Genomic DNA, 25,385 nt, shown 5'->3' with positions numbered 1-25,385 from the left:
AGTCAGGCATGTGTGCTCCTTGACAGCACTGATGCCAGATTGAAAAGCATGCTTACTTTGCCATTTGGAACCATCAACCGTGTGTTTAGTGTTGCCATTAAATATAAGTAGGTGATCTGTAGCTGTGGTAAATATGTATCATTGCCTTTAAGCTAATCATTTGAACTATGTGTTAGTGAATGTGCCCTTGGTCTGTAGTTTTGTTTTGTTTTGTTTTTTTGTGGGTTTTGTTTTTTGTTATTTTAAATGCAGGGATTTGTCTTATCCTTAAATTCTCTGAGTTTTCTTGTGCTCTGAATGTTAATCTGGTGAATTGGGACAGAAGCTCGCAGTTCTTCACCCTTACATTGTGTCATCTAGCAGGGAAACTTTTCTGCTTGAAAAGCACCTGAACATGAGCCAGGCAATAAGTAAGAAATAATAGCAAAGTTTTAAATGTATAAATTAAACCTTTCAAAACAAATGTTGCTTGGGTATTTTGAGCCAATAAAGAGATCATATGCTATTGTAGTTTGTGTTTTGGTCAACCATTTCCAATAATATAATTTAATCTTATTTTAAGCCTTCCAGCAACTACACAAATGACAGTATGTATCAATTGTTTTAGAAATGTTATGTACCATTTGGGACACTTTCTAAAGTTTTTTGGTCAAATTCCCATCTACTTCCCTTTCTTAGTGGGCATTCCACACCATGTTCCTTATTAGAGTACTCAGGATGGCATAGAGGGAACTGTATTTATACTTTATTTTACTGACTGAGTGCAGTATATGCATATGTGTTTGTATCTATGAATGTATATACACATGTAATAAATATTCTAAATATACATATATATAAACATGATGTTGTAAAAAATTAACTCAAAAATAATTTTATAATTCTATAACCATTTAACTCTACCTATAGAATATTCATATTTATATTCAGCTGATATTTGTTTTGATGTCATCAATGTTAAGTGTCACTTCATTTAGTTTTAGTATGTCAGTCTTAAGTGTTTTCTGTTGACATATGGGTCAAATATATTTCTACTTCACTATTTTTCATCAAGTAGTATTCCTTAATCAGCACAAAACTACAGAGCACAGGAATTTGGTTTTTCATTTACATTTTTCTTCTGTTAATGGGACCAGGATGCTTTTTGATGTTAAATAGGGAAAGAAGATTTTCAGATGGATTTGAGTATTTTGCAAATCAGAGTGGTAACATTTACATGTTGGTTAATTAGATATATATAAATGAGAAACATGATTTGTAAGTCCTTTAATTGCAAATCAATTCAACAAATCTGCCTTCTGAGCAAAAATACAATCTTGACTATGACGTGATATCCACATTCAAAGTGTGTCAATGTAGTAGGGAAATGAAGACATGTGGACAAGTTAGTATAAATGACAGAATGCAAGTACCATGAGAGTGGAAAAAAATGTGGGCATTCAGAAAACATAAAGATAGCATGAATCAGGGGCTCTCTGACGTAGCTCTCCTTGTCCTGTGCCACATGTTGAAGGAGTCAAAAAATTTTAGAAGTTTTACATTGTAGGTTCCTATGTCAAGTTAAATTCTAGTTGTGCATGAAATAGTTGTTGAACCTTTCTAGTCTGAAATAACTGATTTGCATTGTAAATTAACACTTCCTAAATCTTTCCATACAACATAATTCTGAAGAATTTTTTGACACTGCTTTCCTCTTTACCAGTAGTGAATTCAAGGGACTCTGGAATGAAACATCTGTGCATCAAAGTCTTTCCTTTTTTTGAATCCAGAGGCAAAATTGGATTCAGGAATGTTATTATTATCATTTTTTTTTCTATTTGAGTTCTTAAATATTTTCTAAAATTTTAAATCCCCAATGATAGATGAAGGTCATTCCTTAAAAGAAAAAAGTAACTTAACATTCTTCATCCTCCTCAGTCTTCTTCCTGGAGGTAAGCACTGATATCATTTTGTGATGTGTCCTTACATAGGTGGTGTGGATCTTTTCATACTCCTTAATTATTGATTTTTCAGAGTTTGGAAACTGCAAGATACCTTATAATTTGTACATGACAAGAACAACTAAGTCATGTTAAGGAGACATGCTAAAGATCATTGCTGTATGCTGGTAGAATCATAATGGGAAGGATTTTCACTCTTCCCATATGCCATCTTGCCTCATAACTTCATTTGGTCATTCTGCTTCACACTTTAGAGTTAATTATTTGGATTTGTTTTCATGTTTTCTGAAGAAGGACATGTCACCTTTACCTGGATAGTTAGGAGTAAACTTTTTTTTCAATGAATCATAGCTTTCTTTGGGATACCTAGGGATAGGTATTATCCAGAACCAACCTTACTTCTGCTGTTCATTGCTAGATAGATTCAAGTGGTATTTGTGAAATTGTGTTTGCTTTCTTTTTTAGGCTTGAAATTTGTCATTGGTATCATTAGGACCATTGACAATGCTAACTTCATTCTCCATTGTATTTAGAATTCAGGTTTGTCTATTTACCTGGGAATTTAGTTATTTTTTTTTTGTTTTTGTTTTTGTTTTCCCATGGTTGTTTAACTGGTCACTTCATTTCAATAATTACTTTATTTACTTATATTTTACTCTAACAGTTGTCTGAGAGAAATGAATGACCATTTAAATCAGAAAATGCCAAAAATGTAACTTACACTGCAAATCCAGCCATTATGACTGGTTAATAGCTCATAAGCATAAGTTAAAAATTCATTTTGGTACTTTGGATGCTTGTATTTTCCTTTATAACAATGATTTTAGTGGTAATATTTATATGGGTGATTATATATTTATATTTAATGTCAACTTTTCCTAGTAGAATGTAAGCTCCGTGAGGGCAGATACTTGTCTTTCTTTTTAAACATTGTATTTACAGAATACTTTCCTTGTTGTATCTTGAATTTACCATTTTTATGACTTAAGTGTGTGTATGTGAGGTGGGGGACTGGTGGGCACACATTGGAAGACGTAGGTGTGGAGGAGGACATGGAGGGTTTGGAGTGGACAAAGTAGAGGGTGGAAAAGGAAGAGGAAATGTATGAAAATAACTAAAAAAATTGTAGCAACAAATTACATGGAATGTTCTCTGTCTCTCAACTTTCTTTTGTTTCCTGTCATTCATATCCTTTTCTGTCTAGTAAGGCATCATTCCAATATCACTTTAATATGCCTTGGCATATGCACTGCAGTGGGTCTGTAAGAAAATGAAGTCCATGTATCTTTGTATTTAAGGGTTTTCAAGACTTTTAATGTAATTTGTGGTCACAGTGGTAAATGATCAGATTTTATTTTATAGCTTTCACTATTCATACAATGACAGGCACAGAAATGTTCCTGAAATTTAAATCTGATGTTATGCTATCTGATGTGGTTCCCATGAGGTTTTTTGTTTGTTTTTTTGCTGTTGTTGTTGTTGTTTTCTATCTCACTGTATCAACTGTGATGTACCATAAGACCTGTTTAGATTGGGTTTGGATTGTAAGCTTTGAAAAGAATCAAAGTTTATGTCTTATCTTGTGATATGAGCATATTTACTGTTCCTGCATTCATAAACTCTACAGCATATTTGCAAAGTGAATGTCCATTTGACCATTTCAAATGAACATGTATTGTTTGATTATCCAGGTTTCTCATGTTGCCAGAAGGCCAAGGTATTATAAATACAACTGTCAGGTATATAATTATTGTAAAAATGCCTAAACTTGATTGTATTAGTGAAAGTGAAGATCTTAAAATAATTTATTAAAAAAATTAAAACAGATTTTTCTCAAAATGACTTGTATCAGTAACTAGATATGCTTGATTCCACTACAATTAACAATAACAAAGATTATATATTTAAAATTTTATCTGCGATGTCACACCACAACTAGCATTATATTTACTCTTAAAATATATTTGATATTATTAATATTTAGAAGAAAAATCATTTCATATTTTTATTCATTTCGCTTTGTTTCTATGATTTTTGTAACCATCTTTCAACCCTTGCATTGCTGTATAGCCAATTTGTATATGAAGTACCCACTTCAAATAACTAACATCACGATGCATATTTGTTTTATAACTTTTAATATATTTCACTGTGGTTTTTGAAGTGGAACTAATTTGATTTTGAAAATACCATATTGCTCTTTTTCTGTATGCTTTTATATCATATTCCCTCATTTAGCTTTATAATATTAAGTATTCATTATTCAGAAGCATTTGTGAATGTTGACAGAATTTTACCACATTGAAATGCCTATGTTTGGTGCATATGCAAACTAAGCAATAACTTATCTTGAATTATTTGTTATTACTTTTACTGTTGCAATACCAGGGGATGCTCCTCATTCACAGTTATAGAACATGGAAAGACTAGAATTTCATTTTATAAATCAGACATTAATATCTTCGTCATCTTTATAAATATCTTCATCAATATGACATACATAAAAGGCTATGTAACTATTTAGAATATGGTATTTTTCAGTTCTTCTTTGGCCTACATGCCTATCACTTCTGGGTATAATCAAGAGAAATTACTTGAAAAGTAAATATTTATGTATTATCTCTTGCTGTGAATCAATTTTGTCATTATAGTTATTACTAATAAAGGTCCCAGCTCCTTCCAATCTCTGCAGTCTGGCTCTGTGGTGACATATTTCCCATGTCTTCATATATTCTGTAAACAGTGGCAACACTGAATAACTAATAAACTAAACAAGGATTTTATTCGACTTGTAGTAGATTAATTTATCCTCTGAGAAGAACACAGAAAGGCTCTCCACAGTCTAATATTTTTAAGAATGAGGTAGTGTAAATATAAATTTAGATGTGCTTTACTGAAATAGATCAAAAATAGCAAAAAAGTTTAAATCATGGCATACTGGACTTTAAAACGATGCTTCCTTTTCCAAAATAATGATTTTTATCTGTCCATTTTAAAATGTATTTTTCATTAATCTATATTTTGTTTAAAGACCAACATCAGGAGTGCCTGGGTGGCTCAGTCATTTGAGCATCCATCTTCAGCTCAGGTCATGATCTCATGGTTCTTAAGTTCGAGCCCCACATCGGGCTCTGTGATGGCTGCTTGGAGCTTGGAGCCTGCTTTGGGTTCTGTGTGTCTCTTTCTGTCTCTACCCCACCCCCACTCACTCTCTCTGTCTCTCAAAAAGAATAAACATTAGAAAAAATTTTTAAAAAACATCAATACATTTAAGCTGGTAAGAGGGAATATCTTTTTCTTAATTATGTTGGCCAGTGGTTTTAAAGAAAATTGTAATTTTGCAGAACGCTTAGCTCATTTACTAAAGAAATCTGAATCTTTAAATAGAATCCTAGAATTTTGGAGCAGGGAAGGACATTACAGATCATCTAAAAAAAATGACACTCTTTTAAGGAATGCTAGGAGATATTGCTTATTATGATAGAAAACACACTGTACAGACTTTGAACTAAAATTACTGGTATAAGATGAGCACTGGGTGTTGTATGGACACCAATTTGACAATCAATTATATTTAATATAAAAAATAAAATAAAATAATTGGTATAAAATAACCAAACTTAAGGAAACTTTAAAAACTTTCCTTATACAGGAATAATCATGAAACAATGTTTCATATTCTTATTCTTGCAAAATAAATTTAGAGGTAGTGTGAAGGAAACCAATCATACAGTATTATTTAGGATGCTATTGATTCTCATTTCAAGTGGTGTAAAATTTTACATTATAACAAGAGAGCAGTACAGTGTGTTGTAAGACTTCATGAAGTCATAAGACCAGGGTTGGGATCCTGTATTTGTCCTTGTGCCAGTTATATAGCCTTACATGTGTAAATCTTAAATGAAAATACTCCATTCTCAAGAATATGTTACATGACAAATTACGAAAGTCTTAGAAGATGGTTTTTATCAGTGGTGGCAATAAAATACAAGAAGATACTATATACGTTTAGATTAAATGAATTTTAAAACGATCTGTAATTGCCAAAAGTTAAAAACAGTATTAGTGTCTTAATATCTTTTGTCTATGATATAACTACCTATAATTTATGATTCTGTGATTGTTTTAAGTTATAACTAATTGGACATCATTGTCCTGATGGCCCATACTACAGAGAATATCGGTACAGTAAAGCATTAAAGGTTGACTTTACTTAATCAAAATTATTTAGATATTTCTGTAATTCTTCACATTTTCATCTTTCTCTTTAATAGAATGATGAAGCTCAAATTGACTTGCCTCTCCTTTGAACAAACCTAGGAGTTCATTGGCAAAGTGCTGGTTTATTTTATTTTATTTTATTTTATTTTATTTTATTTTATTTTATTTAAAAGGTTTATTTATTTTTGAGGTGGGGCAGGGGTAATGAGGAGGGGGACAGAGAATCTATAGCACACTCTGTGGTGACAGTAGAGAGCCCAATGCAGGGCTCAAACCCACTAACTGTGAGATCATGACCTGAACCAAAACCAAGAATTGGATGCTTAACCAACTGAGCCACCCAGGAGCCCCAACAAAGTGCTGTTTTTTAGATGCAAATTTACAGTCTGAAGGGAACAGAGAAGTAAACATTTTCTTGTGCACTGGAAGTACCTGAGAAAAAACTTATTTTGTGTATCATTGTTTTGCCTTAGTAACAACTCCAAAGAGTGATACGTGAATTGAGCTTACACTAACCACTTAGTCAACTGAAAACCAGATTTTCAAGGAATAACTAATTAGGCACTTCTCTTCCTACATAGTATATTTGCTAGAAAATAACATATAATTACCTTGAAATACTTAAATAATTGGGTAGCATCCTCACATCCTTCATGATTTTGTTCAAATGGCACCTTCTCAAGAGACTCACCCTGATTATTCTATTCAGTACTGTAATTGCCCTTCTCCTGAACCATCATACCCCAATCTGGTTTCTCCTCCATAAAAATTATTACCTTCTAGCATACTTTATTTTTTTTTCATTTATTTTGTTTACTGTTTGCTGTCTATTTTTCTCCCTCCAGAATACAAGAGGGCAGAGATTTCTAACCTGCCTTGGTGTATCTCAAGGGCCCCTAGAACAGGGGCTGTCACAAGTAGGTACTCAATAATACTTGTTTAATGACTCAACTGATGGGCTAAACAAGTTTGTAAAATTTTCATTTAGATTTTACCACAGATATTATTATTTTTATAATACACCCATTTTAACATTTATTTTTCCTTCATGCAGGGGCAAACCAATTCAATAAAGCAGATTTTTTCCCCCTTGAACTGGAAGTATGGACTCAGCTTGACCCTTTTGATCTTCCTTGTTTCCTGCCCAATTTAGGTGATCTCAGAGGATTTGCAAAGGATTTGGAAACCACTCCAACAACCACTGATGATCTGGACTTTCCTTTAAAATTCCTGTAACAACCAGTCTTAAAGTAATGTTTCTTTAAGAAAAGGGTAGTAATTCATCTTTGTATATCTTTGTGTATATATAGGTAACAGGAAGAGGCTCCTGGAAATTTGGCTTCTAAATAGCATTATTCATTGTGACTGTCAGGAAGTGCTTTTTGGCAGTTTGTGAGAGGGAAAGTTCCAAAGAATGAGGTAGATCCACTTGTTCAGATAGCTTAACTTATGCTTCTAACATTAAAAGAAATATTCGTTCTTCTCAGGTCCTCAAATAGCTCTGTATACCCAAAAGACCTTTGACTTCCCCCAGCCGAGGAATAAGTGATCATATGTTCAACTAGATGATTTATTAAGTAGTTCAGGTCTTCAGCCAGCTGTCCTAAGCCAAGGAATTTGCACTGAAGAATTACAGTGGTTGGAAATCACTGAATTAAAAAGCAAAAACAAAACTGCAGCGCCTAAGGTCATATTTCCCTTAAAATTAGTGTCTTATTGCTTGTCCTTTTGGTAGAGAGAGAGAGAGAGAGAGAGGGAGAGAGAGAATGGTTTCATTCAATTTCAGTCATATATTACTAAAAGCACCAATGAGATTCTTCTTTATGTGGGACTCTTATACATGGTATAAAGCTATAACTTTTCAGAATGGATGTTTTCAAGGTTTGTGACAGTAAGGAATATAAACAAGGCAATAACAGTTGCCATTTTTCAAGACATCTCTTTACACATTCAAATTATATCTTATACAAAATGTGTATTCTACTAAGTGCAGTTTTCCCTTTTCTGCTTGACTTTTTTGCCTATGAATTGCTGTGTGCCTATGACCACAGGATAGCTCACTCAGAATAGTAGCAGCTGAAGTAATCTCCAGTAATTGTTAGTCTTTACTTTCCACCAAGTAATGTGCAGGGATGCTGCCAGAGTTATGAACCGAGAGCATGGTTCCCTTTCATCTTAAATAACTTTTTTTATTACGTAGCTCAGATATAGACCAGAAAATTTGACTACTAAGACAAATGGTAATTGAGGAAATTAAAACAACTCATATGTTATATGAAGTTTGTAAGCAATATTTTATTTTTTGGCCTGAATTACCTGGTCAACTGACCCAGTTCTCCATTTCATTTTCTAGACTTGGCAGTCTAAAGTCAGTAGACATTTGGAGAAAATTAAATTACTCCATTGAAGGAGACAATCAAATTTAGATTGGACTACACTACTGCCAGAGGGATGAAAATCCCTAAATTGGTCAGTTGTGATTTTCGTTCCCAGGGAAATCCTCATTCACAAGCTAACCATAGAATTTTTGCAGATAGCTAGTGGCAACATTTGCCAGAAATCTTCTGTTAAACTTAGGGAAAAGCTATTTTTGATGCTATGTCAACCTTAAAGAATTATGTGATGGCTTGTTATGACTGTCTTTGTAGTGATTATTTGTTGAGATAAAAGAATGCAGTTATCTGACTGACAGTCAGCAGGGCATCCATTTTGAATTGCTTCCCTAGGAGAGCAGTTGGATTTGCACTGACCTGTATGTACTTGCTGTGACCAGTGGTATTCTTTGTGAGAGGACTGAATGAAGTTAGGAGTCATTCATTGTGTTGGGAAGGGAGAGAAGCTGACTGATCCAAAAGAAAGCCAGAATTTGAACTGATGCATGTGAGGACAATTTGATTTGGCACTTGCCCTCTTATTGTTTATAAAGAGTAATGTCGTGACCTATTAGGGTAAGTCACTGTTGCTTTTTTCTTCAACTACTTCAAATATGTCATTCCCAATTTAAAAAAAAAATGTCCTGTATAAAGGAGCACTGCGGTTTCAGCAAGGCTGGTAACATAACTTACCTCCTTGTTAGAACATCTGAACAGTCTCTCAAACACCATTACAAACCTTGACCTCATTACTATTGTTCTGATGCCACAGTTTGCAAATTGACTTCCCTCCCCTCCTCTACCCACCACTCAACGGGGGGCACATTTTAAGCATTTTTAAAGTTTATTTATTTATTTACAGACAGTATGAGTGGGGGAGGGGTAGAGAGAGAAGGATAGATACAGAATCCCAAGCAGGCTTCATGCTGTCAGCACAGAGCCTAGTGTGGGGCTCAGACTCACGAACCGTGAGATTATGACCTGAACCAAAGTAGGATGCTTTAACTGACTGAGCCACCCGGATCCCCTGGGCACATTTTAAAAATACAGATCTTCAAGGAACTTAACAGGGAATTGTAATCAATAGGTCTAGGATATATTAGAATTCTGTACTTTGAAAAGAGTCCTCAATGTACCCAGAAGCTTCTACAGGTCCGCCATTTTGTGGAAGTATTAACAACTCAGTTAATTGGCTTTTGGGACATAAGAGTTGACAATTTGAACTTCATGGTGATGACGGTAATTTATTTTTTTCTTGTAAGAGGCAACTTTTTAATTCAATCCATATCACTTCTGCATTGACTTGTCTTGCTAATAAAAAAATATCTTGCTTTAAGAGAACTTGGTCCATTATGAACAGATGAGGAAGTAATAGATAGTTTTTCAGTTAGGCCTTCCCTTTATCCTTGAAACTAAACATTTGGTTTTCACACTAGTAAAGGTGTCACTGGGTTCTCTCAAACCTCATGGGAAAGGTCATTAAAACTTTTGTTGTGTAGAATTCAGATAAGTGCTTAAAAAAATCAGATTGGATATGTGCCAACATTTAAATTTTGTATGTGGTGCCCACCCATGGGTAATTTGTAATATATTCTAGGATCTTTGTCCATATTAGTCCATGGTAAAGAGATCCAGACAAAGGGAAAACCAAACAGCAAATGCTGTGCTCACATCAGAGAGATGCCACAAATATATCTCTATACAATGAAAGGTTGATTTTGATACTTAAAAAAATTGGAAATTATGGTGAAAGAGTCATTAAATAAAATAAGAATAAGCCATTTCTACAAAGGTCAAGTTTTAAGGGGTGGAAATTTGGTCCCTGGAGTCTATTAAAAAATAAAAATTGTTCTTATGTGATGTCTTAGAAATGACTGACACAGACATAAGACTTAGATGGATGTATATTATCAGTTTTTAAATATCTACAAAAGGAAGTGATAAAAAGAATGTTGTGAGTACCAAGAAAATCAGGGAGAGGAGTGCTGAAGGTCAGAAGCTCCAGGGGTGGCCCATGGGAGGGTTATCATGTGGTTGCAGTGACAGCACAATATTATTTCCCCAGATGGCAAAAATGTGGAAGAGTAATGGTAGCAGCCTGATAGGGCAACTTCGGGAACTAGAAAGCTATATAAATGAATGGGTACATATATCATGTGATTTCAGGGGATACCAAAAATAACCCCTTGGCAAAGATATAAATCTCTCAGTAGCCCTACCCTCTTACTAACTGACTGCCTGATATACAGTATTTGAAAGTGCCATATATTTTCAATTAACGTGTCTGTTCTTAAAAAGAGATCTGCTGAAATGGGGCACCAGACAACTAGATAGATACTTCTTGGTGAGTGAAACCTCACTTGGGATCATCCAGCTGTTAAGTGAGCCTTAGTGAAATCTAGGCACATTGACATGACTGATACTTACAGTCAAGGAGGAAGCAGCATCCGCTGAAGGAAAGAGCCTTATTTATTATTATTATTATTATTATTATTATTATTATTATTATTATTTTTGGCCAAGGACTAGCTACATTAGCAGTGAACATTCAATCATTGTATATACTGATGGCTAAGCAAAGTGGAGTATTCTGTCCTTAGGGACCAATGTTACACCTAATATTTACTTTTTATTGTAAAATAGGCATAGTGGAGTATTCTGTCTGTAGGACCATTGTTACACTTAATGTTTACCTTTATTATAAAATTCTCTTGCTGGATTTCATTCATTAGTCATTGTTAGTCATTGGCATTAGGATGTGAGATCATTGATGGCAGTGGTTTTGCTATTTTTAGTTTTTCATTGAGGACAGAGCTTGGTAGGTGATAGATACTCAGTAAAACTTGATACAAAGAAAATGGTCAAAGATCATGGAGATTGGAGTTGAGTATATCTGCATTTAGACCTTAAACTTATTATATATTAGCTGTGTGTCTTTGGGAAAGTTATTTGACTAATGTGAACCTCATTTTCCTCATCTGTAAAATGAAGATAATAAAACCCATCTCTTTCTGTTAAAAGGATTACATGTATGATTATCAGTAAAGTATTTCTAGAGCACAGTGAACACTCACTTATAGTACATGTGGTAGAATATTGGAGGTCTCTTTCAGATGGATGATTCAAATACAATTAAGTTGTTTTCAAGGAAAACAAAAGGTAACTTTTGAAGTCACAAACTACATGGAGGCAAGATTTTTTTTTTAAGGTCAAAGACATTTATCCTTTATATACAGTTTAAAGTTTCACTGAGGCACAGATGTAGAAACAGGAAGTAAGGTGAATGAGGGAGTAGAAGTTGGAGTTTTATACATATGAAGTGAGCCTAAAAATGCTGAGCAAGAAATATTTGTCATCTTTTTTACCTCTAAATAACAAAAGCAAGATGTTTACTTTTAATTTTTCTTGTTTCCTTGATTAGGGTATTAAGATTCTGTTTAAAATGCACTAGTTTTAGCATAAGTCAGGTAGGCTTTTTGTTCTCCGTGGCTCAATAAGAAAAAGTTCAGCTTGCTTTTGACTTGTTTTGCTTAATTACTTTTCTTCTTTAAAAGACAATATACAGCAAAACAAAAATACTCACAATTCCTTCCTGTCCTTGAATTTCCTTCCTGGGTGTGTTTTGGAGAGTTAGAAATTACATGAAAATTATGAAAGATTGAAAATTTATGAGAGTATATAAAGCTAGGTTTGGGAGTGGGTACTTGTTCATGTGACTTGGTAGGTCTGTTAGCACTTTGGACCCAAAGATAACATTTAAGTTACCAGTAATTTGCTACAATTCAGAAAGTATGTGGTAATGTATCTTAAGCCAAAATTATGAAATTCACTAAAATCAGAGAATCACAGTGCAGGTTTCTCCCGCTGTCTGAAAGTAGAACATTCCTAAGAAACCTTTCATAAGCTGATATGGCATAAAAGGATTAGGTGATGAGGCAATTACTATTACTTTATATGGAGTTTTTAAATATATTTCCCAGACCTAAAAATTAAGCTCTCTTAGGCTTTTCTGAGGCGTTAGGACGTATCTTCTTAACAGGTGCACACAATAAATCGAGATAAAGTACAGATGCTCAGAGATACACTTCGAAGGTATGGCTGCTTGATGCTGAGATGCTGAGTGTAGTTCCACAGCAAGGCACTTGGAGGCGCCACTTTGGTTGCTCCCGGTACATATTGCCTCAATTGTGGCAAATGGCTGCAAAATAAATGCTGAAAGCTATTTTCACTTTGAGACTCTTTTTTTTTTGTAAAAGCAAAAACCATGTGGATTTATTTTGGTTAGCAAAAACAGGTACTAATATATGTCCTCGGTAAAGGCAACCGGTATGACGTGAACTTTCAAAAGTAGAGTGTATGTGCGCTTGCTTTTACATGGAAAAGGACTTAATGAATAATAGAGTAGTAAATTTGACTGGTGATCCAAGCTGTGTTTCCATGTTCAGAAGGAGGGTGTACTTGCTACTTCAGTAACAGTCTTTTTAAGGAGAGTTTTAATTATTAAAGAGTTTTTCTTCTTAATTTGAGTCAAAATATGCCTACTGAAACTATCGCCAATTAGCCATCTGCATGTTGTTATTGTTACTAACTAAGATATTTATTGAGTTTCTCCAGTGTGCTGTGCTGTGTGTTTTCAAATTATCTGGAGTTAAACACAGTCTGTCTAATTCCTCATCCACGTTTGAAAAAATAATTTCTATAAATACATCCTCCACTCTCATACCCAAACCCCAGTTTTTCTTTTCCAAATTTTATACCTTCAGCTTCTAAAACATTTCTTCACAGTGTTTAAATCCTCCCCATGTTCTTCCTGGCCATCTCCTCCTCCTGGTCTGGACACAAATTATAATTGTCAGAATCTTTTGTAAAGTCAAGTTCAAAATTAAAATTAATCTCGGTAACCCTGATGTCTGAGCAGGGCACAGTAAAATGGAAGCATCCTCTGGTTCCGAAAATAATGACACCTATAGTCAGAGGGGTGTGTGTGTGTGTTGTGTGTGTGTGTGTGTGTGTGTGTGTGTGTGTTGTTTGTTGTTTTTCTGTTTTTGTTTTTTGGGTTTTTTTAGTTGATTTATTTATTTTGAGAGAGTTAAGAGAGGTCGGGGAGGGACAGAGACAGAGGGAGAAAGAGAGAATCCCAAGTAGGCTCTGTGCTTCAGGGCTTGAATTCACAAACCATGAGATCATAACCTGAGCTGAAACCAAGCGTCAGACACTTAACCGTCTGAGCCACCCAGGCACCCATTTTTGTTTTGATCAATGTTACCATTTTGTTAACTCATACTAAATTTTTAGTCAGTTGAAACCTCTTTTAAGTTTTCTATCTGAACTGCTGGTAAGTCAACCTTACTTTCTACTCAGTAGTTAATTTTGTGAGCCTACTTTGAAGCATGAAACATGTTTCTATTCAATTTCATCTTCAATCATTTAAAAAGATTTTAAATATCTACTCAGTGTCCTATGCAAGATGCTGGGAATATAAAAGTAAATAAGTTATAGTATATGGGAAGGTATCCATCCTAGAGAGATTTATAGCCCAAAAGTAGTAGGTAAAGTCATTCAATATGTAAGTCCCATCAACACTTAAAAGCCCTATGATAGAAGTCATTTACAAGTACCAACAATCCTCATTAGCTAAGTCTCACAGAATAATTGGATGTTCACTAGATTAACATTGTTGAGTAATGTGTTTTCTGTCAATGCCATAATAAGTTCCATAAATATAACATCTTAACATGAATTTGTTATCTTGCAGTTCTGTGTGTTAGAAATCCAACACAGGTCTAAACTCTGTCGGCAGGTATGTGTTCCTTTCTATAGGGTCTTAGAGGAGAATTGGCTTGTTTTCTTTTCCAGCTTTTTGAGGCTAGAAAAAAACTTCAGTCATGACTCCTTTCCCCCATCTTCAAAGCCAGTAACCATGCATGTCTCTGACCATTCTTCTGTAGTTGCATTTCCCTTGGACTCTCTTCTTCTCTTTCTTTTTTCCACTTATCCTTAACTGGAAGAACAGAAGAAAGTTCCTGGAGTAAGTAATAGTTGAACCGGAAGGGGTGAGAAGTGAGACTTTCCAGGGAAGGGAGCAACTAGAAGATAGAGCAGCATGGTCAAAAACATTGAAACGGTATCATGCAGAGCATGACACAATGTAGTTGAAACACTGGTAAGGCTGAAGGGAGGTTTATAATCAGGGAACTGGTCCACAATTGTAGTTATTTTTTTTAATCTAATTTGAATGTCTTAGGGTAGGTATGCTTTCTCTAAATCAGCACACTCTCTATAACTCCCTGTTGTGTACCCTAAGTAGATTTACACATCAATATTTATTACCTGGTGCCTTAGATATCTGGTATATGATTCTATGTTTAGAAACACACTTTGCAATCAGTACACTGCCAATTTGTGTGTGTGTGTGTGTGTGTGTGTGTGTGTGTGTGTGTGTGTGTGTTTGGGGGGTGAATTATCATAGCCCTAATTTAGGAAGGCATCTTAATGGCAGAGTGAATTGCAATGTATAGTATTGAAGAAGGATGGGATCATTGGAGGGAAGTAAATGAGGAGGTTGTAAAAAACAGTTCTGGTTGAAGGTAATGGACCCTAAATTATTGTAATAATTGGGAAAAGTAAGGAGGGATCAAAGTGCAAAGCCAGATTCAAAATTCCTTCAAGACATGGTCTGGGTCTTGTTTTTTCTGTGGTGCTTAATATAGGGCAAGACACAAAGTAGAGGCCTAATAAATGAATGGATGAAGACATTTGAGAAGTTGAATATGAGAAGTGAAAGGAAGTAACTGAATATGACTTTAAGAGCCCAAATACAAATACCTGGAAGGGTTATGCTTCTGAAAAATGTCTGTGAGAGAAGAAAATTCATCTTCAATAAAGTTCAGAAAAGACATTCAAGAAAGCAAGTGAACCAATAGATGAATGAAAATATGAATATGGCCCTCAGGATAGAGCTTAAAATTAAAAGAAAATATGGAGATCTTCAATTTGGAGGTGATGGTGTATTTGAACTCACCTAGCAAAAACATGTATCAAGATAAAATACGGATTAGTAACTGTTAAAAAAAAAACACATTTAGTGCAGACCCATAGTTTTATGGATGGAGAAATTGAGGGGCAAAGAAATGTTTGTTTTTTCCAAAGCTGTCCAACCAATAAATGAAATAGTTGGTTGTAGAACATAAAAAGATGTAATTTGGATCACAACACATTACTTCAATGACTCCTATTTCCCACTGAAAGTTTCACACTGAATCTTTCTCTACTTAGAAGACAGTCATTTTTACCTCTTTGATGTTGTCAAATCTGAAGTTTTATCTGTTTGGACAATTCAGGCATAGACTGTTTAATTGTTATTATTGAGATCATTTTTCCTGATTTTATTTTATTTTTTTTATTATATGAAATTTATTGTCAAATTAGTTTCCATACAACACCCAGTGTTCATCCCAAAAGATGCCCTCTCAATGCGCATCACCTGCCCTCCACTCCCTCCCACCCCCCATCAACCCTCAGTTTGTTCTCAGTTTTTAAGTCTCTTATGCTTTGGCTCTCTCTCCCACTCTAACCTCTTTTCCTGATTTTCATGATCTAGTATAAATAGAATGTTGCTGCAAGGAAGGCTGGGCTGAAAGCTACCAGTTTTATTTAATCAATTCTGAGTACTTTGTCCTGGCCACCCTGACTTGTCTCATTTCTTGAATCATATAGCTGTTACAAATCAAATTCTTTAGTTCTAAATTTCACAGAATTATCTATGCCAGTAGATATCAGGTTGTATTTTATGAAGCCTAAGTGTTGAGTAGGCACCACAGGACCACCACTGGGGGTTAAGAACACAGGGAGGAGAGGACTTAAAGCCTCTGCCCTGCTTCAAACAGTGTACCATAGCCTTCAATCTGTTTCTTTTTTTTTTTTTTTTAAATTTTTTTTTTTTTTTCAACATTCATTTATTTTTGGGACAGAGAGAGACAGAGCATGAACGGGGGAGGGGCAGAGAGAGAGGGAGACACAGAATTGGAAACAGGCTCCAGGCTCTGAGCAGTCAGCCCAGAGCCCGACGCGGGGCTCGAACTCACGGACCGCGAGATCGTGACCTGGCTGATGTCGGACGCTTAACCGACTGCGCCACCCAGGCGCCCCCAATCTGTTTCTTATATTGAGCATTCTTCAAGATTTTGCATAAAGGAAGGGTCTCTTATTTTAACACATTTCTGAAACTACTAGAGCTTTTTAATCTCAGGGCTATGAGCAACATTTCAGATTTTTTTTTTCTTTTTGAGTTTGTGAATTACATTGAAACACTCCAAATCCTGTTGCTTCAAATGAGTAAATCATACAAATTAAATTTTACCATAAAAGTACCATGGAGCCACTAAGCCCTGGGTGAGCAACATTCTGGCCTTTGCCAGCACAGCTCCCTTAGGCTAAGGCCATATTGAGAAGAAAGGTTTTCAGGTTTTCACAACTAAATGAGAGGCTCTCTACTGAGACAAGATAGAGGTAAACCTTGAGACATTTTTTCTTTTTCGGAAGCAATAAAATAAGTTCTTATCTTTCTCCTTTTCTATTTGTTTCTACTGGCATTTATAAAACAAGTGTTATTTTGTGTTATAATTTACAAATGGTTATTCATAAAGTTCAAAGGATGTATTAGGAAGTACTGTGACAGTAGTGTATTGAGAGTAAATATCACCAACAAAAACAAATCTTCCCAAAAACTTCTATAATAATTGCATTATTAAAGACTAATTATTTTTTAAAAAATACAGTTACTTCCAAGACAACCAAATAGTTACAAGGCTTTGTCTCAAGTAGATTAAGGTCTTAACCTAGTTAGATTGCATTTTGATCAGTAGCATTGCAGTGAGAGATAGTTAAAATTTAGATTGGGATGGTCTGGATGGTGAATCCCTAGAGAGCAGAGAACATAAAGAGATTTAGAAGGGTGCCCAAACTTATTTCAGTATCTTATTTTTTTAGTATATTTATTTTTTTTAAGTTCTAGCCTTCCCTATAATAAAAAAGTAACTTTATTCTTCCTATTTATCTTGTTCCTGTAAAATTATATATTGGTACTGGGTAGGAATATATGCTCAATATCTTCTTGTATAAAAAGATGTTGTCATAATTTTATATTCTTCTTAGCCCTATCTTTGATTCATAAATAGCTGTTTATGATTTGTAAAGTCATGTTCTGCAATTCCCCTAATCCTTCCTTACCTTATCTACTTCAAATAATACTAGTACTAGTAGTTCTGATTGAGGTGAAGATATAGATTAATATATTAATACATTAATTTTCAACTTGTAAAACTTGTCCTTATCTATTATAATAACTCTGAGAGCAAAAGGCATTGATATTTAACTCTCTTTGGCATATGAAAAACCACAACCGGGATGATAACTTTCCCAGATCACACAATAACAGCAAAATTAGAGGGTTTTTTTCTTAAGTTTCCAGCCTAAGGCATGATTTTCTGAGGGTGAAGTAATAACATTCTCAGTGCTCCTGAATTATCCTGTCTTAGAAGATCAGGAGGTCTGCTATTTCTCAATAAATTCACTGTTGCCTGACAAATTTATTAGAAAGCAAAATTAACAGATATTAAATTGTTTGACCAGCACCACATTCCAGGGTAAGGTAAAAAGGATTCCTGGTTTAGAGTCATGCAAATCTGTTACACTTTATGCGGCTCTCATACGTTACCATTTGTGGTTTCTTTTGTTCCTGAGATAACTAGTTTTTATTCTTACCCCATTCTGAACAGAATGTATCTCAGCATCATTTTGTTTTGTTTTGTTTTTTTGAATTTGGGTCTGTTTTTACTTCAGTGAGTTCGATAAGAAAAATAGATAAATGTTTTCATATAACAAATATTGCTAAGAATCAACTCTGTCTTTGTGTTGCCCATCTGGTTAAACAATGTTACTAGATACTGACTAGTGAATTAATATTTAAGATCCATTAGGATCTAATAAAGTCATCCATTTCAGTGGTCAATTGAGGTTAGGCTGTTTTAAAGGAAAAAAATAGATTATTTTACTGATTTCCCACACCTGATAGCTCTAAATTATTTTTAGAGAATCACATCATTTTACAACTATGTGCTGGGTAAGTATTGAAGCTAGTAATGCTCTCTTTGTTGCTCTGGGAGTGATGGCATATAGGAGGTTGTTTAACCCCTGCGTGTCTGCATCTTCTAACTGCCATGCCTACTGTAATCAATCACAGATGGAAATGTACTGTGAACACTTTGAAGTCCTTAAAGAAGGCAGTTTAATGAATATAAATTAGCAACAACATTGGCATAATTCACATTTATTAGAGGATAAGTGGACTCCAGGTAAGGAACATAGCAAACATAATTAATGTTTCCTTATTTTTATTTTCTTTATTGGATATTAATTCAGCACATTCAAGTGAAAATTTATGGAACAGCTTCCTCTGGGAAATAAGCGGAACAAAATCATGCTATTTACATTTTAGTGGTGGGAACAAGCATTGAATAAAAAGATAAACTATATAGTATGTTAGGTGGTGACACATTTTATGGTAAAAAAAAAAACAGTGACTGGGACATGAGTGTGCACAGATGAGAGAAAAAGGTATAATTTTTATTTAAGTTTGTCTAAAAAGACCCTCATTTGTCATATGCTGTTGAGAAGAGACCTGAAAGAGAAGATTCAATGTATATTCAGTCCTTTTGATTCTTTTGAGAAATCTTTTTCCTTTCTACCTTCAGTGATCCCAGCCTAATCCAGGTGGCCTTCATCAATCATTCTTTCATTATTTTATTCTTCCCAGCTGATTCCTCTCCTTATGGTTTCATCCTCCCTGGTTTGTGTGGTATCGTTGAATACCTTTGCTCAGAGATGTAGTTCCCTATTGCTATATGAATTCTAGACTCCTCCACATCAGTTTAGCAATTTTTAAGAGCACTGTTTATTTGGTAATTTTATCTGTAATCCCCGCTCCTATTTTTTTAATGTTTACTTTATTTTGAGAGAGAGGATGCATGAGCAGGGGAGGGGCAGAAAGAAAGGAAGAGAGAATCCAAAGCTGGCTCCACACTGCCAGTGCAAAGCCTGACGTGGCTCAGCCCACAAACTATGAGATCATGACCTGAGCTGTAATCAAGAGTCAGATGCTTAACTGAAGAAGCCACCCAGGCGTCTCTGTAACCCTTAGTCCTAGAAAATAGATCTCTCCATTTTGTCTTGAGTAGGTTTCTGTGCTCTTACTTATACCCTCCTTCCCAACTATAATGTCATACCTTTTCTAACTTTTGTTTCCCTGAACCTAGGGTTTGTTTGATTGATAACAAGCAAAACTTAGACCTGATAACCTCAACTGGGGCTGATGTCAAGTATATCCTTAGCCACTTGCCGCTGCTTGTCCTTAACAGATGTGTTCCCGGGTATTTACACTTCCACTGGACAGTTGCAATGTAGTGTGATTCCATGTGGGGTTGGTGAGGGATTTAGAAAATTGGGAGTCAATGATGCATGTACAAATCCAGCAGTATTCAACTTGCTATTGTGGACACTAGTCCCTTAGGCTGGGCCCTGTCGCTCATGGGGAAACTGAGGTTCAGAAAGGTTGAGTTCCTTGTCAGTGGTCTTGGAGACCTGTTATTTCCTTTTTGTATACTCCAGTCTTTCCTGTATACTGTGCATGTTAATCTAGATTTCCTGATTCTCTATTTTATGATTAGTCCTTTATTTACACCAAAAATTCCATGCTGGTAACTTTATCCCTTCAGTTTTTATATATTTTTAAAATACCTTCTTTGTGCCTAATATCATAGTACATCTTGTATATATCCCCCGACACCTAATATACTGCTGTAGTTGGTGTTCAAACCCATTGATGATTGCTTTGATGTGGAAGGCTTTAGAAAGCTGACATTTATGCTTCTTAAACTGCAGTTCATATATTTGACTTAATTCTGCCAGATATCAGAAGTTCTATAACATCACCTACATGAGGTTATGTCAAGCAAAAATGCTGTAAACAAGAACATAGAAGTGATTTGTGTGGTCTCCTGTCACCTTTTTCCCCCAGCCTTTCCACAGGTTTCTTTAATACATCCTGCAAATATTAGGAAAAAAATAAGCTCGGCCTCTTTACAAAGGGGACTTTGATATAATTTCTGCTCTTTTCTTTTTTAAAGTTGTTTTTTAATTCGCTGTATTTTGTTTTTGTGTTTTATTTTCTTTAGTATTCTTGTTATTTTACTAACTTGTTATTTGACTAACCTTGCATAGACCTATAACACATGGGCAGTGGGACACACATCTACTAGTCCTGGCTGAGAGAGAAGTAAACAAGGCCTTGAAATGAGGTAAAGGGAGCCTTGGAATTTAATAAACATAGTGTAGTCCAAAGACCTTCCTTTGAAGACCTATCTGACTTTATATATTATTATTATTATTATTATTTATTGTTATTATTATTGTCATTGTAAAAGCATTTACTGCTATAGTCCCTTGGGACCAGTTTTATCTACGAAACATTTTCAGTTGTACTGCATTGGAGATTCCTGCATTTAGAACTTCAGAAATTACAGTGGAATCCTGTTAATTCAAATTATTGATGTGGAGATTTGCTGCAGATGCTTGAATTTTGTGGGCTTAGAGGTATGGGAAAATCAGGACTAAAGTCAACCTATTGCTTCAGAATATGGTTCATTTATTTTCGTGACTGTAGTTTAATTTTAATTATTTATGTCTCTGCTGAATAGTCCTTTGGCAAACGTTCCATAGAAAATACATCATCTTATTTTTCAAAGTGTGTCTGCATTCAAAAGTCTTAACTCTCTGTTTGACAGGTATTTCTTTGAGTCATCTGTATTAGGCAGTAATTTCAGTCTGTCTACAAGAGTTCTGAATTTGCTTTCCAAAATAGGTGCTATATTTTAAAATCAGTGTGACTCCTTAGGCATTTAATATGCTGAACAGAAAGCATTCATAGAGATTCAACCCCCTTCACTCCCGTAAATGAAAACTAAACAATTTAAACTATATTTCACTGTTAATATTCTCCTTCAATATAAAATATATTTCACGTTCATAAATATGATTTCAAAACGTTCATTTCTAGAGAATAGCTTATAAGTGCATTCTTTATATTAAGCAATTACTTTTATAAGAAAATAAATCTTTTAAATGAGTGGTAATTTAGGTTTTGAAACAATGAATTGATAATCCCATAGAACATTTATATCAAAATTGAATCATAGGAGAAACACAATACCCCTCACCATTTCTTGTCTCACACTCTACGAACACATACATCTGTTTTATTTGCTATTTCATAAAAATGTATTGTAATTCTTGGAACCCAAATATAAAATGGGATCACTTAAAAAATCTTTTGAAAAGTCTCTCCCTTTTAGATTTGGAGATATCAGACAGTCCCCCTTTTCTCTCATATATCACTTGGAAGGGTTTCAGATTTAAGCCACAGTTGCCTGCATTTAAAAAATGGAACTGTAATTAAAATCTTTGTGAGTCACATTGAAAACAGTAAAAAAAAAAAAAAAAAGTGTTATGGATGTCTATAAAGGCCAGTTCCAAGAAGAAATGGACTAGTATAGAAAAAGAAAAGGGAATAGGCTTCAAGTTAGAGGATCTTCCAATAAGAAATAGAAAGACTGACGTAAAGTTACCGAAATATTGACAGGATGAGACCAAAACTCATCACCTCTCTTAGAGAACTTCAAACCCAAGAAGATTTCTAGACCTAATACAAATCAAGTAATATTTGAAAATTATTGTGTGACCTTTCAAATCTGAGCCAAACTTGTCCAAAATTTTATAGTGAAAAGTAGTAAAAAGTATGCTTTTGATTTTGGTTTTGCTGGCATCAGTTTTATGAAGAAACAATTTGCATGCAATACATTGCACCCGCTTAAAGTACAGAGCATTTCTATTACTTCCAAAAGATTATTTGTGCCCTTTGTTTAGTCCTTTCTTGTATCTTCCACTGGACTTAGGAAACAACTTACCTGCCTTTGAAACTATAGATTAATCTTTATAGAAATGGAATCATGCAGTGTGTGCTGTCTGTGTATAGTTTCTTTTACTGTGCATAATGAATTTAAGATACATCCAAGTGTTCATTTATATCAATAGTTTATTTCTTTTTATTGCTGAGTAGTGTACAATCATCATGTTTTTATATGTACATTTTATTTCTTCACCTAAATCATATTCTTATTAAGAGCTGCATTTTAAATTCTGTATATCCTCTTTTTACCTAGAATAATCCTTTGCACATAGTTGAAATTGTTTGGTTGATTGATTCATCTTTCTGAAGATAGATGCTGGAAAGGGGTTCTACAATGATCCTGGTATCAGCTATACTCATTTTTGGAGAAAAAAATTGTGTTAGAAGTAGCAAAGTAAGAGATAACTTATTGAAGAGTTATAATATGCTATTTACAGTACAAAGTTCTTTGCCTGCAATATCTCATTTATCTTCACAACTCATTGTATGTGGTGTTTCTTTTATTATGTTCATTTGATAGGTAATACACAGGGATTAAGGAATCTGGCACTGATTGATTATTCAAGTTGATAAGCAGTTGAGCTGCTTGACTCCAAAGCTGTTGTTTATAAGGATGTACCCTGTTTCATGAGGAAAATGAAAACTTGTTCCAGGCTCCTCCTCTGTTCAAATCACTGGAGTTTCTTTCCATTGCTTTCAAACTTAACAATGAAAGTCCATACTGTAGTTGTAGGGAGATATGTTATTTATTTTTCAAGTGGCCTCTTAGATGTACTATTCTCTCCCTCCCTCAGGCTGGCCTCCCTACTGTTGTTCCTCAGGCACATGACACATGCTACCGTCTCAAGGTGTTGACAGTAGTGGTCCTTTCATCTTTAAGTAAGCTTGCTTATCTCACATCTTTCAAGTCTGCTCACATTTCAACTCACTGAGGTCTACTCTGAACCTTTCTGTTAAATACTGCAACCCTCCACTACTTGCCTCCTGCCCTCCCAATCCCTGCTACCCTTATATGTTTTCATGTTTTCCTTATTTTTCTTCATTGCACATAGTGCTTTGTAATATATACCTGCATTATTCATTTTGCTAAATTTAATGATTGTCACCTCCCTCTCTGCAGAATATAATCCTCACAATAACAGTTACCTTTGACAAAGTTGTTTCCTCATTTATCCCAAATATCTGGAACAGTGCTGTCTTAGTTCAAGTTGCTGTAACAATTACTATAGACTGAGAGATTTAAATAACATAGATCTATTTCTCACAGTCCTAGATGCAAGGAAGTCTAAGATGCTGGCTGATTTAATTCTGGTGAGTGTCCTCTTCTTGGTTTGTAGATGTCCATCTTCTCATTGTATCATCACTGTGGAGAGCAGATGGAGGGAGTAAGCTCTTCTGACTCTTCTTACGAGGGCACTAATCCCATTCATGACTTAATTACTTCCCAAATGCCCTACCTCCTATTCCTGTTACATCAGGAGTTAGCATATCAACATATGAATTTTGAGGGGACACAAACACCCAGTCCAAAACAAGTGCCTTGCACATACATACACAAATGTATTTAGGATATGTATGAGCTGGGATATTTTTTGATCTTCTTCCTCTGCTAACTACTTTTTCTTCTTAGAAGAAATAGCACTAAGAAATATCTGGATGATGTAGGGACAAGGTAAAAGAATACAAACATTGATATCTAGCTATATAACAGGGGTCCATAAAGAATAAGAAATAATTTCCTGTTTTAATTTCCTCCTGCAATGTTTTATCTCTCATATCTTATTAGTTCACTATATCAGTGATTTCCTAGATTGCTTCTTAAAGCTGGAAGGAGCCTGAGAGTTTTGAGATAACTTAGTCCAGAAATCCCAATTTGGGGAGCTTTGGAGGATTGTGAACACAAATTCATGTCACATGGGTTTTGAATTTGAATGCCTTTAGATGAAACTTCTAGTCAAAGCAATCTTTTGTCTTAATCCACTCTGACCCACTAATTTTGATATATGACTCCAAACCATAGTTAAATAGATTGCCTCTAATACAAACCTCTTTATTTTATGGAAGAGAAAATAGACAAATGGTGAAGCAAGTTGCCGGTAATGAAATGATGACTTTGTGCCATTTTCTCTGATGGGGAAAAATCCAACATTGTGGAAGCATTTTCCAATCAATTAGAGCAGAGTAGTTAGAAAATGTTATTATATCTGCCCTTTCAAATCACCTTTTTATTGAATTCCTTAACACCCATAAAATGGCCCCTTGTTTGTGGTCATTTAGGCTCAAGTATGGTGTGTTTTCCGTCAGTATCATAAATACTCCTAAATGGTCCAGGTTGTACTGAAGCTTCCATTAAACTTTATGCAGGGAAAAGTGAATGAATCATTTGTTATTTACTCTTGGGTCAGTTCATTTGTGGTGGAAACCCTATTCAAAGTTGAAATATTTTATTTACTGGCCATTCATGTTACTTCCTTAAAAAAAGAGTGTGAGGGGCGCCTGGGTGGCTCAGTCAGTTGAGCGTCCGACTTCAGCTCGGGTCACGATCTCACGGTCCATGAGTTCGAGCCCCGCGTCGGACTCTGGGCTGATGGCTCAGAGCCTGGAGCCTGCTTCTGATTCTGTGTCTCCCTCTTTCTCTGCCCCTCCCCCGTTCATGCTCTGTCTCTCTTGGTCTCAAAAATAAATAAACGTTAAAAAAAATTTTAAAAAAAGTAGTGAATACATTTGATAGAAGTGTGGGATGTGGAGTAACATGAAAGAATAATATCAGCATCATTTCCTATGTCTAGGAAGAATATAATATTGGGCAGAGGCCAGGGAACTTTTGTTTCC

The 25,385-nt window shown here is 34.9% G+C and overlaps 1 protein-coding gene across 22 annotated transcripts in view; it reads left to right on the top strand.

Moving 5' to 3' along the window:
* Positions 1 to 25,385, top strand: part of NRXN1 (neurexin 1) — a 1,147,797-nt gene that overhangs the window by 110,249 nt on the left and 1,012,163 nt on the right. The gene's annotated exons all lie outside the window — the stretch shown is intronic.

Source organism: Prionailurus bengalensis, chromosome A3 (assembly GCF_016509475.1).
Source record: "Prionailurus bengalensis isolate Pbe53 chromosome A3, Fcat_Pben_1.1_paternal_pri, whole genome shotgun sequence".
NCBI classification, from domain to species: Eukaryota; Metazoa; Chordata; class Mammalia; order Carnivora; family Felidae; genus Prionailurus; species Prionailurus bengalensis.
Note: the sequence above shows the minus strand (reverse complement) of the source record. Positions and strands in the feature narration are given on the sequence as shown.